The 16,710-nt window shown below is 33.9% G+C and overlaps 1 long non-coding RNA gene across 1 annotated transcript; it reads left to right on the top strand.

The window, feature by feature from the left end:
* The first annotated feature begins 8,819 nt into the window (after nt 1–8,819).
* On the top strand, nt 8,820–16,250 carry LOC149775590 (uncharacterized). The gene is made up of 2 exons (XR_016416459.1): nt 8,820–11,349; nt 14,841–16,250. It is a non-coding gene; the product is annotated as an uncharacterized LOC149775590 (long non-coding RNA).
* Nucleotides 16,251–16,710: the final 460 nt, after the last annotated feature.

The raw sequence follows: 16,710 nt of genomic DNA, 5'->3' as shown, positions 1-16,710 counted from the left end.
TGAAATTCTGCGATTAAAAGTTGTGAATTTAGATGAATAGAAAACAATATACTCATGAAAATGTAAAATGTAAGATGTATTTTTATTCACAATATTTATTTGAATGATTAACTTCCAAGTTTATTCTGTAGTAAATAACGTTTTTGGAAAGAAGTCTGAAAGGTATTTTTATGTCAAAATAGATAGTTATTAAGCCTAGTAAAAATTATGACGTCGATGTCAATATCAGAGTGCAGATTCAATGTAACTCACTTTTTGTATATGCTCTTTTTTTAAGTGTTTAGGCTGGAATAAATAGTAACAAAAAAAGAGTGAAAATGACAAGCTTTACAAAAAAAATTATTTCCCTTGAAAAATTCTGTAAAATTGAAAAATATATGAACTTACGGTTTAAGAATCAAATCCAAAAATAATCCAAGAAGAATCCACGAATAAAATTTTTGAAGTCCTAATAACAAAATGTTCTAAATGATTTCAAGTTCGAGTCCCGACGAAGAATCCATGATGGAAGACGATGACGTATGATGTAATCTGTAGTGTTGAAGTCTACAGTTCCCTGTAGAAACAAGAAATATCACTCCGGTTTGGGAAATCTTAATACATTTTTTATAAAAGCTATCCTTGTTCAACAATTTCTTATGAGCACACGTATTTTCAAGGAAAAAAGAATTAATCCTTCTGAAGCCAAGTAATTTGAAATAACTCCAAACAGGACAGCATACAACTTCCAGTGTAAGAGCCTAGCAAAGGTTATATCGTATCCTAAAAAACAAAAAGGGGTCACGTGATTATGTTCCAGAACCTCGACGAAATTATTTATTTGTTGAAGATCAGGTACACCCAGTGTGACCCTGAGGAAAACCAATCATTTTACTCTAAGAAATAAAAAATGAAAATATTGTCTACACCTTAAATCAGTAGTCCCATCATGACCTCGACAACAACCAATCATTTTAAATAAAAAAGAACTTATTTACATGGTTGCTACTAATTTTGAATCAAGGTCAGGATCATTTTCTACTTTAAATATAATTTAAAATTAATAATGGGGCTTATTTTCTCACCACTGGATCTTAAATATTCTTCGGAAACAACGATGACAACAAGGGCCACCATGAAGGAAATAGCCACTGTAATGTGGACAAACAGCACTTTATGGCTACACTATCCTGAAAATAGATGAACGGAGGATATATTAATTAGATATATCATTAAATAAATTCAGTCAGGAATTTCCTTTTATGGGATTTCACTAGTGTATCTGCATGATTTATACTTTTCTGTGACTGCTAACGTATGGTGTTTCATCGAGTATCGTTTTGGATTGATTGTAGTGTGGCTACAAGGTATTCAGATACATGACAGTGACTGCGCTCGTACTTTAGTATTTTCTTTGGTTCGTAATTGATAATTGATTTCAACATTATTCAACGTTGTTTACAATATACTTATATAAAATCGAAACAAATTGAATGCTTAATTACTGGTCACCACACATACGTTTTAAAAAGTGGGAAGGATTGGAAAAAATAAGCACATGTGTTACGGATATCTATTCCATCTATATTATGTTATAATATAGTGTTCGCTGAGTCGTTTGGTTAAATAACACTTCTTAATTCAAGTCTGTGACTGGCCTGTACTCTAAGAAGAGTACATATTTATACCATTTCCATTCATTATTCAAGGTCGAATTCCCAGTGTTTATGTCAACATTATATTTTAGTTTAAAAAGACCATAAGTGCTGGTGCCCCGAGTGGCCGAGTGGTCTAAAGCGCTCACCGTTACAAATCACTGCCATCTCTATGTCTGCGTGTTGTGGTTGTTGTTGAGTTTAATTATAGTAGCGTGCGCACAATTGTGCATGTGCCACTTTTTTCTGACTGCACCGCAGCCTGCTAGTTGTTCCTGGGGAAGAGGATGGTGCCACCTCCCCCAGGCTTTTATGGATTCAAGGAACCCTGATAGTTTGGCCTCAATCTGTGGGTCCATAAAGGTCCCTACAGTTGAATGGTTGGCTGTCATTAGTGGGAAGGAGAGCTCGGGAACGGTCCTGCTTGCTTTACACCGCTGGTTTCTTATTGCATTTGCCTGGTGTTTCTTGCGTTTTTTGTTGTTTTTTTTTTGTCCTCGAATTTTTTTTTTCTTCAAAATGTTCTAAAAGGAGGGGGGATGTTCTATGCTGTTTATAGAGGTTCTTTGTAGAAATCATGTATGAAGAGAGATTTTCAAGGTTATTATGGTATTACTAGTCGAGGTGTTTAGGGTGTTTCCTACGTTATGTTATTTATAAGTTTTTAGATATTACCTCTTTAAGTTATTTATTAATTGATGTTTTTAGAGATTGAATGTTATTTATACTTTATTTAGCAAGAGACCGGAGTCCTAGCCGATTATACCGTTCGTTAAGAACATCTAGGACCGGAATCCTAGCTGATTACTCGGTTCGTTAAGGACATCTAGGACATCCGATTTTGCGGTTTCCTTAGTTTTTTATAGGTGCTTCGTAAGTGAATTGTTTATTAATACTTTTATAAAATTGAATGATATGTTATGGGTTTTTATGTGGTGGCTTCTAAATTTATTTAGCTAGTTACTGGGTCTTTTGGTTTTGTGGGGATAGTAATTATATTTTGTTCCTAAGCCCTGCTGAGTCTATGAATTGATTTATATTTTTATATGCTGATTGTTTATTTTTATTACAGTCCATAAGTAACTCTGGGTATGTGTGTGGTGATCCAATCTCTTTTTGGTTTTTGATAAATATTTTCCGAGCGGGTTGATATTTTGGGCATATATTGAATATGTGGTGCAGATCTTTGGTGGTGTGGCAGTTAAAGCAGTTAATGGTTGCTGGTTTGGGTCCTATAAACCTTCCAAAACTGCTTGCTAGTTTAGTTTTTCCATTTATTATCCTGTTTATGGTTTTCTGTTCTAAATAGGTACCCTTAGGTAGCTGTATGTTCCTATCTACGTTTTTTTTTTTTTTTTGGGGGGGGGGGTTTCATGGTGCTTTTTACCTTTTGTGGAGGAGTTCCAAAAATATGTTTGTGCGAAGCTTATTGCTTCTGTAGAGCTATAGTTAAGCTTGATAGAGTTTTGATCTCCTAGTTTGGTTTTTGCAACTTTGTCTGCTGTTTCGTTGCCAGAGATTCCAATGTGCGACGGTATCCACATGAGCTCGACTAATTGATGTGCTGTGGTGATATCGTCGATTAATTGGCATGCTCTGTCGAGGAATTGTTCCCTAGAGTGTGTATTGCGATTCTGGATCGATTTGATAACGCTTAGGGAATCGCTGATAACGACTGCTTTAGGTATTTGGTTGTCTTTGATCCATTGTAGTGATTCAAGTATAGCCCAGAATTCAGTGGTGTAAATGGAGCAATAGTCAGGTAATCTGGATCCCGTTTGTATATTGAATTCAGGGATGACTGTTGCTGCTGCTGTTCTTGGTGGGTTGTTTGTTTTTGATCCATCGGTATATATTTTAACATAGTCCGGGTATTTTTGGCTGATTTCGTTTACCAGTACAGGTTTTAGTAAGTTTTCTTGTCCTTCTTTATTGCCTAATTTGGTAGCTTCATTGTTAATCCTTGGTGGCTTTTGTACTGTCTGCGTGGGTTCGAGTCTCGAGTTCGGCAAATATGTATGTGTGAAAAAGCTTGCCAGTAGCTTCTCGTGGGTCGGTGGTTCTTTCCAGGGTTTTCCCGGGTTCTTCCTCCACTATTAATGCTGGTCGCCATGATGGAGGTTAGAAAAAGATCACGTGACCAAAGGATAATACTTGTAATGTTAATAGACTAGACTATATATATTACTCAAAACTCCCTTTGAGTATATTTGTATTTTATAGGCTTTTTCTCTGAACAACATTCAACATTAATGCGTAAGGTAACATTACCTAACATATATCTAAACTGTATCATGTTCGCAAAGGTATTAAATTATGATCGTACGGATAATAGTGATACGGGGCAAGGTTTATATAATGTTCTCTATATCAACTGTGGTTTTAGATTATTATTATTATTATTATTATTATTATTATTATTATTATTGTTGTTGTTGTTGTTGTTGTTGTTGTTGTAATTATTGTTGTTATTGTTCGTCGCTTTCTCAAATAAAATGACCCTTTTTTCGAAGCTCCTTTTAATTTATATAAAATCAGTTTGTAAAAGTTATCATTGACCATAATCTAGATTGTGGACGGGAGTACGGTTGAATACACACACAGAAGACAAAGCTATCTCAATGTCGAACTTCCATGAGGACTAGACAATTTACGCGTAGAGGTAACGTTACTTTTTATGTTGTTGTTGTTGGTAGTAGTAACAGCAGCATCAGTAGTCGTGGTATTAATAGTAGTAGTACTAGATGTGGTTATTATTATAGCAGTAATGCTATTGTTGATGCTTTATCTTAGAGAATATATGCCGTCATTTACACTGCCCTATGAGCCCACTTGAAAACATGCCTGGATGGGGTCTGAACAGGGCCATTATCGGCTTGAAAAATTATAAAGCATTGTGTTAGGCAGTGCTGTCTAACCTTTTTGACATCATGGGCCACTGAAAAATGTTTTTATTGAAGCCGAGGGCCGCAGCAGAAAACTGAAAAGCAACCACTGAATAGCTGCTCGAGTTCTGGCGGCCCATTTAAAATCAGTAAGCGGGCCGCATGTTGCCCGTGGGCCCCGGGTTGGACAGCACTGTGTTAAGGTTATCCTAAATAAATAATGAAATGAAAACAATATCATTTATGTTAAAAGAGCTATTTTTCAAAAATAAACAAAAAATGGTATAAAGTATGGCAGAAACTCCATTTGTCTTTTTTTAATAAGAAACTTGTTTACAATACTGTCTTTCTTGTACAGTATTGATACAAGCACAGCAATCAATGTATGAATATGTATAGTGTGGACGAATGTACAGTATAAATATATGTATTGGGTGAATACAAGCACACTAATCAATGTATGTACATGTACAGTTTGAACGTATGTACAGTATGAACGATTGTACAGTATAAATGTGTGTATAGGTAGTATGAATACAAGTACACTAATCAATGTATGTACATGTACAGTATAAACGTATGAAAAGTATAAATTTATGTATAGGATGAATGCAAGTACACTAATCATTGTATGTATATGAACAGTATGAACGTATGTACAGTATAAATTTATGTCCAGTATGAATACAAGTATGAACATGTGTATAATATAAATGAAAGTAAATGCATGTGAACCATCATGAGACTAATTTTAGTAAAAACGACTCGCGTTTATTATGACAAGGGCAGTGATAATGAATCCCAGTACGGGATGATCCTGGAGATGCTTGTATCCCTCTTATTTAGCTCCCTACAAAGACATTACACCAGCCTAATGAGCCGCAGGTGTTTTCGTAACACATCATATGTAACATAAATAAGGATAGGCTACACATTATGATGCCCTACGGTGTGTAATCAACAAAGTCTATCTTAGCTTCATCGTTGTTTGAAACCCTGTGTTTGGAAGCATGTAGTTCCTTCCAAAGATGCAATTAATCCTCAGTATAGGATTTTTTCAGTAGTTATTGGGGATGCTGCCTTCAGTTAGACAATTCCTCAAACACTGCGATACAGCTAAGAAAAAATATATAATGTAATACCTTTATTGAAGTTTAAATCACATCCCAATATTCTCTTTATTTCTAACCTAAAATTACGCCTTTAAAAGCACCGAAGAAATTATTGTATGCAGCGACATCGAAATGACCGGCTACATTTGTTTGCTTTATATTAAGTATTAATCCGTCTCAGTTCTAAAGTTAAGTCAAAGAAATCATTGGGCCGAGTGTTCCTTCTTTGAATAATTTCCTTTTTATTATAAAAAAGGCAAAGAAAAGAAAACTGAAGCTCCATTTTCGGGGAAAGTAGTTGGCATTGCCTTATTTTTTCGCTCACAGAACAGATAGCGACATTTATGTGAAGATGGTTTATCTCCCTTTTATAAGTTTCGAAATTTTACCTTATCTCCCCTTTAAAATATTTTGAAGAATAAAACTGTCCCCTTTATAAAGTTTTGAAGTATAAGATTCTTGTTTTGTAGCTTGGATGTGTGTGTGTGTGTGCCTGCGTTCGTGTGTGTGTGTGTGTGTGTGTGTGTGTGCGCGCATGGGGTATAGTTTGATGACACATTAAACACATTATTGACAATAAATATAAACTAGGGAAGGAAAGAAATACTCTCACATTACTATAGTCTTCTGCTTCGAGAGCAGCTACCATATACATGACATGTGCATTTTAAAAAATACAAAATGAGCATTAGCAAAATTCTTTGAACTACAATTATCGTATCAAAGTCTTGATTACTCAGTACCAGCATACATTTTGATTGATCTGAACACTGGTGAAGCAAATTACCAAGTGTATGCATTATTTTATAACAGACACATTCCTATGGACGGAACAAGAAGAATGGTTAACTATACAGGTATTGAATACAACGTATATAGGTTGGTACAGTGGCTAAAACTGTTGTGTCTGTTATTTTCTTTTGCCTGGATACAGCATTTTCATCTAGCAATAATTAATCTTTATGGTCTGCCATATTCATGTCTTATTCATAGCTATAATAAGAAATTTTAAATAATCCCGTAACTTAAATTGTTCTGATTGGTCCAAATTATTTTTCGTTCTAAAATTGGTTATAAAGGAAAGTATTCTAGGTTCACTTGACACATTTTGAAAGTTTCTAACCTGGAACCATATATTCTGTTGAAGAAAAGTCCTTGTTGCCCAGACATTCTTAAGTACCGTGCATAAACTATTCCTATCCCCGTGAACAGGATATTTTCATCAAAGAACCTAAAATTCGAGCAAACATATTTTCACATTGTAACAACTCTTACATGCTTAACCAACCTGAATGACAAACTACATGGAAGTTTTTCTTCCGAAATAAAGCCATGTCCGAAATTAAGAGGTGATGTTTATACCCGAGGAAGATTTTACCCATCTTGGATATATTGTTGGCGATTGTGATGTGTTATTCCTGATTTACGTTTTCCGAAGCCGAACTCAGAACAGTGTCTGACAACATCACTGTTTGATTGCCTAGAAGATAAGTAGAGCACGAAATCATACGCAAATATATAAACCACTCGTGTAAAAAGACCGCTTGAAGCGGATTCTTTTGAATTACATCATTATATGATTTAAGAACATTAGGCAAAAATCAAACAATTTAGACATCGGAGGTCCAATGGTTATTCTCCCTCAAAAGCAAAACGAATATGAAAGAACGCATATAAATAGTTCTATGACTGAACTTTCACAACATGTTTTTGGATAATTGCTTAGCTTAGAGTAGCAGGTCACTCATAAAAAGTGATAGAAAAGCTCTTGTTCTCAACGCATCACAATAAAGCTTTCCTACAAAAAGGTACAAGTGATGTTTTCCAAAATTATAGACGCAGTTTTTTGCCAATCATTAGTATATAGTATACAATATCAGTTGTACAATATTAAATGCACGGCGAGCAGGGTCTCCTTTTACATTGAAGACTTCGATTTGATATGAAACGCGCAGATGATAGCTGCATTAGTCCCCCATGGCCATCAAGATTTTTTAAAAATCAGTATAAACTAAATATTAACACTAATTCACACAGGGAAAGTAAAAACATGGTATACAATGGGTTCTTTTTTCTTGATGAAATATGCTGATGGGTTGGGATGATAATATATTCCCTATTGGTAAGTCCTCTTGTCGATCAGGCTAAATTTGCACCATGAAAGTTGATAGATCCTTTTCTAAATGGATGCCTGAGAAAATGATATATTTATTAGAATAATCTAGCAAATTATTCCATGCTCAGTAATTTGCATTTTATAGTATTTTCCATTTTGTGTCAACAACGGTACTTACTGCTACATTACGAAAGCCTATAAAGATACTGATCTGTTAACGTGGACAGTAAGTGAAAAACAACGCGCAAACCCTACAAATGCATGCACGCCAACATTTGTCTGTAAGGTTAAAATATAGTTGGTTAACAATAAACCACATCAATAATATTTAATTTAAACATGTCAAATAATTGGAAAATTTTACTTGCTAACTGTTCCGGCGATTCACTATGCGTACAGAATTTATACCAGTCCCTATCGAGCTCTAAGAGATGCAAATCACTCAGGCCCTTGGTTAGAAGGGAAAATTTACATCTAACAACCCCATCCTTATATTCTCCTACCGGATTTGTCAGTCCTAACGCTGCCTAATAAACAAGTAAATAAGAATCGCATGAACTATACTAGTTACGCGCTGAAAAGTGTTTTAGAGAGTTTTGCATATATGGTCTTGTAAAATAAAGCTTAAACGTTTGCACGAATCAGAATTTATTACTATTTAATCGAATAAATCGTAAAATATGAAAGCATAAAATTTGATGATCCTTTCTCACTCCTGTTTCCAAAACATTTATAAAATGTTATATTGTTTCTCAAAATGACATTATACATGATGTTTTCACGGATTAAACAAGCACGTGATATTCCGAAAAGGCCATTAAACAGGACTAATTGACATAAATTTAAAAATATGATTCATTCGAACTTACATACAAGCAGTTAAATGTTGAAAATATTAGTATAAACAGCTGCATATCAAGGGAGATAAAATGACGGAATGAAGTGGACATTTCATAATTACATGGGAAATGCAAACTTATCTTAAGAGTAATAACCACAATGACATTAATGGGAGCTGAAACTCCAAAGACACGCAAACAAATGAATAATAATCAGTTGTAATACACTCAAAGGTATTGTCAATTATATTTAAATTAATTGTTCGTATGTTAGTTCTTAAAAAAAATTTATTTCATTACATGGTATTGTAATGTTACATCGTTTGCTGAACTTGATCTTGTCCAAAATTGAATTCATATCTGCTTGACTTGGTTGACGTTTTTATTTTTTTGAATTTCGTTTATGTAAACAACTAATACTAGTTTCATTATTCTCTATTGTGTGTGAGCTAATTAACCAAATTATTATTCAGGTAAATATGTTGATTTGGGTCAGGGTTTCGGATATTCCAAAGTGAATTTTATAGACTATTGTGTTGTGTGTACACAAGCTCATTAGATCATTTCATAGGATATTTTTCGTTAGGTGATGGTTGTTTTAGAAAATGCTAATTATGACCTGGGGTCAAGCAGAGAAGTATCTTATCTTGCGACTATGATGATTTTATAAGTTGAGCTTTAAAACCTAAAACTTTAAGTTGTATTATATTGTGACCAGTGTGGGCTTAATTTTTGTTACCTACAAATTATTGAATTCAAGTGATTATTTTCTCTGGAAATACAAAAGTGCTCTGACAAAACTCTTGGATAAAGACATTAATTGGAATATATATTGAATTCAAACCTGGACCAATAGTTCTGTGATTCAACATGAGACTGTTGGTACAGAAGTAATTCGTCATCGCCTTCAGTTTGGGATCTTTATGGGAATTGAACTGAGTTTCATTCAGGACTTTTTATTAATAGGACTTGTGTCTTTAATCCTTGGATTATTTTTGGATTCAATTCGCAATTGCGTACATTCTTTTTACTCATTTTTCGCTTTTGTATTCTAGGGAAATAATTTACTTGTTAAATTATATAAAGCTTATTGTCTTCACTCGTTTTTGTTCCTTATTTTAAGAGTATTGACTCGTAACAGTACATTAGAACTATGTATTGCATATCTTTTGCTCTTAAACTACGAATGCTGGGGGGGGGGGAGTGAAATAGAGGGGAGGAGTTAAATCTGCTAGCCAAATAATGTGTATTTATATATACTATTCTAAAATATTCCACGGCTGCTTTCAAAATTTTGATATTTCCAACCATCACGTTTGGAGCTGTCCAAGTAACTCTCAAAACAGACTTCAAAGTACCCGCTCGATGGGTAAGTTCTCCTCCACCCTGGTGAAAAAATTTAAATGTATGCTTTTACACAAACGTTTAATTGATAATATGTGTCTTTTATGTCAAAACGTTGTTATTAATGCAAGAAATCACGGGAGAGAGAGAGAGAAAGTAAGGATTGGTGAAGAAAAGCATTAAAAAACATGAACAAGAAACAACAAATAACAACCGGCTTACCTGTTCTGACCATTTAAGCAAGCTATGTGTCTTTTTTCAATATTTTCTATTAATTTGAGAAAAGCAAATAAATGTATGCATGTTTATACTAAAACGGATTTTTGGAAAAAGAGAAGATGTGTCGTCATGTATAGATAATTTGTATTTTTTGTTAGCTTTTTCTCCATCATTATGTGTTGTAAGTTATAAATTGTAACTGACCTTTTATAATAGTTAACTGCGTACCTAACTAAAGCCAGTCATTCTGTAAACAAAATAATACATATCTTATAATTCTCTCTGAGTGTAGGTTAAATGTTAGGATTAGTGTCTAATTCTGAGTTTACGACATTATGTTTACCACGTTCTTTATTATAATTTTAGGAACAAAGTTTATCTGTCAACAGCTTAGAATTTTCTATTAAAAAAAAGAACTTTGGACCTACATCCAGACTCTACTTTTGTGTCTTAAGTTTTGTATAATTTTGTTTACTTGAAAGATTAGTCATTCCTCCAATAACATCTGAAACATAATCATTTATATTGTTGTGTTCAGTTTTTGATTTATTTATTCAAATTATTATTCACTTGAATCTCACAGTGCTCTATATTCTTCGTCAAAAACATTAATTTGGAATCATAGCGAATTCAGACAAATACATCTTAGATTATATTATTGTGATTCATCAAAAGATTGCTGTCACATCTCCACGTCACACGCCACCACAGGCACATCAATACTTTCAGTGTTTATGCTTTTTTTGGAACACCACTGAAATTTATCCAGAACTTTATTCATTAGGACTGGTGATGTAACGTTTTGGACCTTATGAGATTTAATTCAAACTATTATAAGTCCTTCTTTAATTGTTACTTTGCATTCTTAGGTAATAAATTATTCTCTGAAATTTACAAAGTTTGTTGATTTTTGCTCTTTTCTGTTACTTAGTTTAAGGGCATAAAGACGTAACAGTATTTTCAAATATTTCAGGCCGCACGGATTGTGGTTTTATTATGTTACAGTATGACGTAGAATAAAGAAATATATCGTGAAATAAGTTCTTCTCCTATTTTATTTGTACTGAGGATTCAAGAATTGGTGAATTCCATATATGGAAGATGCATTCAGAAGAAAATATGAAGAAGAAGCAGATCGTGATGATGGTGGTGATGACGATGACAACGATGACGTTACTCCTAATAGTGATTATACGAATGGTAAATATAAACCGACACCGTGACAAAAGGATAGACTTGCAAACATTGTTTGAAACACTATTATCATTTAGCAAAATAAAACAAAAATAAGCATGTGAACCCAAATATCTCTACTAAGTAATTTTCTTTTAGTTACCTCAAACTATACTGGTACAATTATTTGCATTTATTTGTGTGGTTAACAATTCTGAAAAAGATGCAGTATCTTGAGGACATATACTCTTTTCAAAGTGTATTTCTTCCCAAAATTTATGAAACTCCCCTCAGTTAAAGTCCAGAATTTAAAACGATAAGCGTAAAGGCCAGAATTTGAAATGATAAGTATTACATGCGGTAATATTGATGTGATTTTGCGTATGGCTAGATATGATCGGAAACGTTGATCCAATTTTTCCAAAATTTCTGAACCTCTAAAAAATATTTTGAGTATAAGAAAACCAAGTTTCATTGGTTTGATAAATCACAAGAGGCTTTTGATAAATCAAAGGCGATACTTAAGAGTGAACCAGCTCTTTTAGCGAATTATTTAAAATGTCTGTTGAAGCGAGTGATGTTTGACTTAGCGGGTTATTGATTAAAGAGAACAAAAATCGTTCAAAAAAACTTATGTGTACATTTTTAAGAACTAAACAAGCACCAAAGAAATTGTTCCACATTTCAGAAGACATGTTTGGCTTTAATATTTCCTTTTAAAGCAATTTGAAGTGTATATTAGTTCAGCTCCTTCTCCTGCTATCGTATTCAGCGAACACATCCCATCTACTTTCATTAACAAAATGAAAAAACAATACTCAGAGACTGTTAAGATCGAGTTAAATAATGCAGGAATACAATATTGACATCAAGTCAGTTAAAGAGAAAAGTTAATCTGATTGCAGATACACTTTCAAGTGTATATAAGTACTATATTGCTGTATGTATATTTTGTGTCATTCATGAGACATTTATGTAATTTTAATTATTATATTATCATACCTATATTGCATTAATATATAATAGAAAACTGTGTTGTATATACTTTTCTTTTTGATTATTAGAGGAGGTGTTTTGCATATTTAATTTGTGTTGTGTGTTGACTTTACTCCATGATTATGTGTTATGTATATCAATATTTTGTGGTTTGCCTTGATCCGTAACTATGTTTTGGGCATATTCTGAGTAAAGTCTCGGTATTTTTAAAAATCATATTACATAGGTATTATTTGTCTTTGGTTTTAAATTATATTTTAATATCCTTTTTTCATGATTAGAACCGTTTCTGAGATTTTTGCAGACTTTTGCAAGCTTCTTTCTTCAGCTTCAGTTATTTCATGATTCTAAGCATTTGTATTAAATAGCTTTCACATGCATATGTATTGGCAAATATTCTTTTAAATGTTGATCAAAACACGTTTCTTAATAAAAGACATTTCAATTCGAAAATGACGGCAAATCCCGCAGCTCTCAGAAGAGAATTTTTACAGGTAGAGAATGTTTGTACCATGGGCCAAAGCTACCGTGTCGTGGCGCTTAAATCAAGTAGTACCTCGTGGATAACAAAAACGTACATGTGGTCTGTATTAAACTCGTGACATCCTTTTGTTCTGTTGCGAAGCATACTGAAGAGTCTATCTGTCAAGATGCGTGATTTAGAAAACGAATTTAGTTCTAGCTTTGTGACGTTAACAACTTTTAAAGTAATATGCATGGTACAATGGCTGTATGCGTTAACAATGTATCATACGGACGATTGATCTAAGGGTGTGATGTCGATGTGTGCAGTACAGGTTAAGTTTGGGGATGTCTAGGAACATGTCATGAACGACAGTGATGTTCGAATTTCAACACAATATGCGGTAGGTTTCATGCATTAATGGAAGTAAATTGGTCTTGACGTTGTTAACATAATACTCACAACTATATAGTTTACAATGGTTCAAATACTTATATGAGACATCGCAGGATGTCATTGGCCTTTACCTAATATATAAAGGCGGGGTTGGTTGTTTTCTTGAATGGGAATCACATATCATTATTTACCGTGCAACGCATGTACTTGTCTACGTTTCCTTATCCAATAAACCACCATCCCACCACCTACTTTGTGAGTGTCTGTGTGTTTGGAGGTGACATCAATCGGTGTATTGCTGCTGCAATGATGAACAGCATTATTATGATTTATAACTTCCAGCGGACACATTATTTTCATTTCGCCCTTTAGCTTGTACGGCTGCTGCAGATTTTGTCTGCCGCAGTGGTTTGCTTTCTTTAATAATGCACCTTGTCAATTGCAGCCTCAGAGCAACGTCCCTGTTGCAACGCCATTGTCACTTGCACCTCCATTGGTAATACTACTGCAGATTCATTGGTAATAATACTGCAGATTCATACTTGTATTGATACAGGTGCCTAGCTAGCCACTGGTACATTTATTTGTATCATCGCCAAAAGATCTACAATTACATCCCCAACTCCTTGAATGCAGTAGCTTCACCATCCTCAATGCAGTCCTTAGGTCTCAGAGAATATTTTTTGAAAGCACAAGCCTTCAGTTTGAAAATGTATACAGCAACAAAATCTGCAATATGTTTTACGTTTACATTGAGTCAGGCTTGAAAATGGATTGGCTTGTTTGGTGACCGCCGGTCACAGTTAGACAAGCATTGGAGATAAAAGGCGTACCTTGGTCTATAAATGAATAGTCGATTTGGTTTAATTATTTTTGTATGTTTGTTACAGCTGTACATATCTCTAAATCGAGATGGTTAAGGGGCAACTAGAATTATGCCAATATGTTATAATACCTGTGAACTTTAAGCATACATGAGCCCTAGAATGATTGTCTAAAATGAATCTAAACGAAGAGATAGGGTAGTTTTTTCTGTGTAAAAGCTATCATTTTTTCACAGAATTAATATGCATGCCTTCATTAAATCTGACAACTTTGCTTTCCACAAAAAGCTTTGGTTACATTTTATTTGTATCTTTACTGTAGAAAATATTCTCATTTTTGGCAATCTATCTTGGTCCGATGGAACTTCACGAAAACATATGTCCTATCAGAACTTAAGAATTTGTGTCATTTCCCAAATGTCATGGACTGTCCCCAAGACATGTCCTAATTACCTCTATAGCCTACATCTGACATATTGAAATATTCTAAACACACACCTACTATAGATTGTAAATTAATAAACATAGTAAAAAAAGAGAGTTAACTCAACAATGTCATAGGTAAGTTGTGTTACTTCTCATCCATCTACTAATGAACTACACAAACCTTTGAAGATTCATACAATGTGTTTTAAATGAATTATCATAATTGGTTATTCAGTTTCTTAATATTTACACTATATGCATTATGTATGTACAGACTGTAATTCTTATGATGATTAATTTAATATTATGCATTTATATCTAACAGAAGGCATATATTACTTTCGATTTTCAAACATTTAGTTTATAATGGTCTATACATATGCCACCAATCTAACATGTCATTTTAATTTCAGAAAACAGTCACAGTGAGAAGTTAAACAACATGACTTTGACCCAAGACTTCAGCAGAGTACAGATTGATTCGGGCACTTTCCATACAAAAATTAACGAAACTTACAGCGCACCGTTTACTGTGTCTTTTGCGGCATCCTAACATGTCTATCTAAAACATTCAGCGTGGTTCACATAGTTCCAACCTTATAATGTGCACAACTCCATTGATTTCTAAAAGTATCATCTGGCGTTGTAATGTTACACATGTGGAGTTGAAAAGCCACAAATTTGATATTTGTTTTCAAAAATTGATACTAGCATTATCACCAGTCTTGTAGTATTAGGTTGCTTTTTTTTTAAATTTTCTTCTTTTTGTTCTTGCAAACATGGGAAGTTGACCTGCCAAAATGGTACAGCTAGTTGCAGGAACATCTTAGAATCCCTCAGGAGTCAGGCGCAACAGTTGCTCTGGAGCTTTTACACGTGCCAACTTTATCTGAGTCTCTTACAGTACTATTTGATGAGTATTCCATTTTAAATTGTATTTTTAATGCAGTGAATTGCTGATAAGTCTAGTTTTTCTATGTTTCAAGTGAATTGTTTATACAACTCAGTTTGCACATTTTGAACAATTACTTTGAAATAACTAAATTCCTTTAACATATTTTATTCACTACATTTGAGATACCTTAAAGAATTCGGATCCTAGTCTGGCACTATGAAACTTGTAGTACCAGGTACTAACCTTGGATTTATATAATATGAAATTCTATCAATCTAGCATACGTGAAATGTAATTTTACGTTTAAGGGAAGGATAAAGACGAAGTGTAATGGTGTCTTGTAGAGTTGTCCAATATGATAATTTATTGATTATTGAGGCATGCAATACATTATTACAGACAGCATTATATTCGAAATTGCCAAACGTTTTCGAATTGAGCCTTACTTGCACTAGCCACGTGCAAAGGTAACTACTTATTAACTTACTTGCGGGCTCAGATTTAATCTCTTGATATAACTCTGCAGTACTTGCATCCTGATCGTTATATGCAACTCTGTACTTACCTCCCTTGTGCAACTACGCATTCATTTGCACAATACTCAAGCCATGATAGTAGATCGGGATTCTTATACGCAAGCTATGAGAACTGATCGGGATTCTTATATTTCACTGTTATGAGAACTGATCGGGAGTTTTATATTGCACCGTTATGTGAACTGGTCGGGATTCTTACACTCCACTGTTATGGGAGCTGATCGGGATTCTTATACTGCACTGTTATAAAAGCCGCACTGTTCTGAATTCTTCAAAGTTTTTATAATTATTTTCTTTTGAGTCACAATATAAACTGGATCTAATTTCGTGATGTGTCTACAATTATCTTACAAATACAACCCACAATCTGCAAGGACTACTGGGAGTCTCTACCTTTTGTTTTCCTTATTATTTTACTGAAAACATACGGTTTTATTTGCAGAGTCATGAGTAAAGTGTAAATGCCATTTTGGTTAAAATTACATGCAAATGGACTCTTAATACAGAATTTCAATTCTGGTTTAGAGATCCACAATAAACCAGAAATAAACTCAGAGGATGTCTATGGAATCGCTTCACTAAAGGAAGCAAAGTACACGTACAGTTGTTTATTTTTACCTCCACCACGTGGTCAAGAAAATAAGGCACTGTAATCTTTTGTAAAATTACTTGTGGACAATTATCTTTGAAGAGAACGCCATTGGGGTTCCCAGGAATAAAGCCCCACCATGTATAGACATTCAGAAATCCAAAATGTTATCGGCCCCATCATCTGTTGGAAACCATAATTCAAACTTTAGCTCAAAACTATAAATAAAAATATCAAATCTCTTTATATAACAGGGTACTCGT

This window comes from Sinohyriopsis cumingii, chromosome 19, assembly GCF_028554795.1.
Source record: "Sinohyriopsis cumingii isolate HCF-2022 chromosome 19, ASM2855479v2, whole genome shotgun sequence".
Taxonomy (NCBI): Eukaryota; Metazoa; Mollusca; class Bivalvia; order Unionida; family Unionidae; genus Sinohyriopsis; species Sinohyriopsis cumingii.
This window is presented reverse-complemented; position numbering and strand designations above follow the sequence as displayed.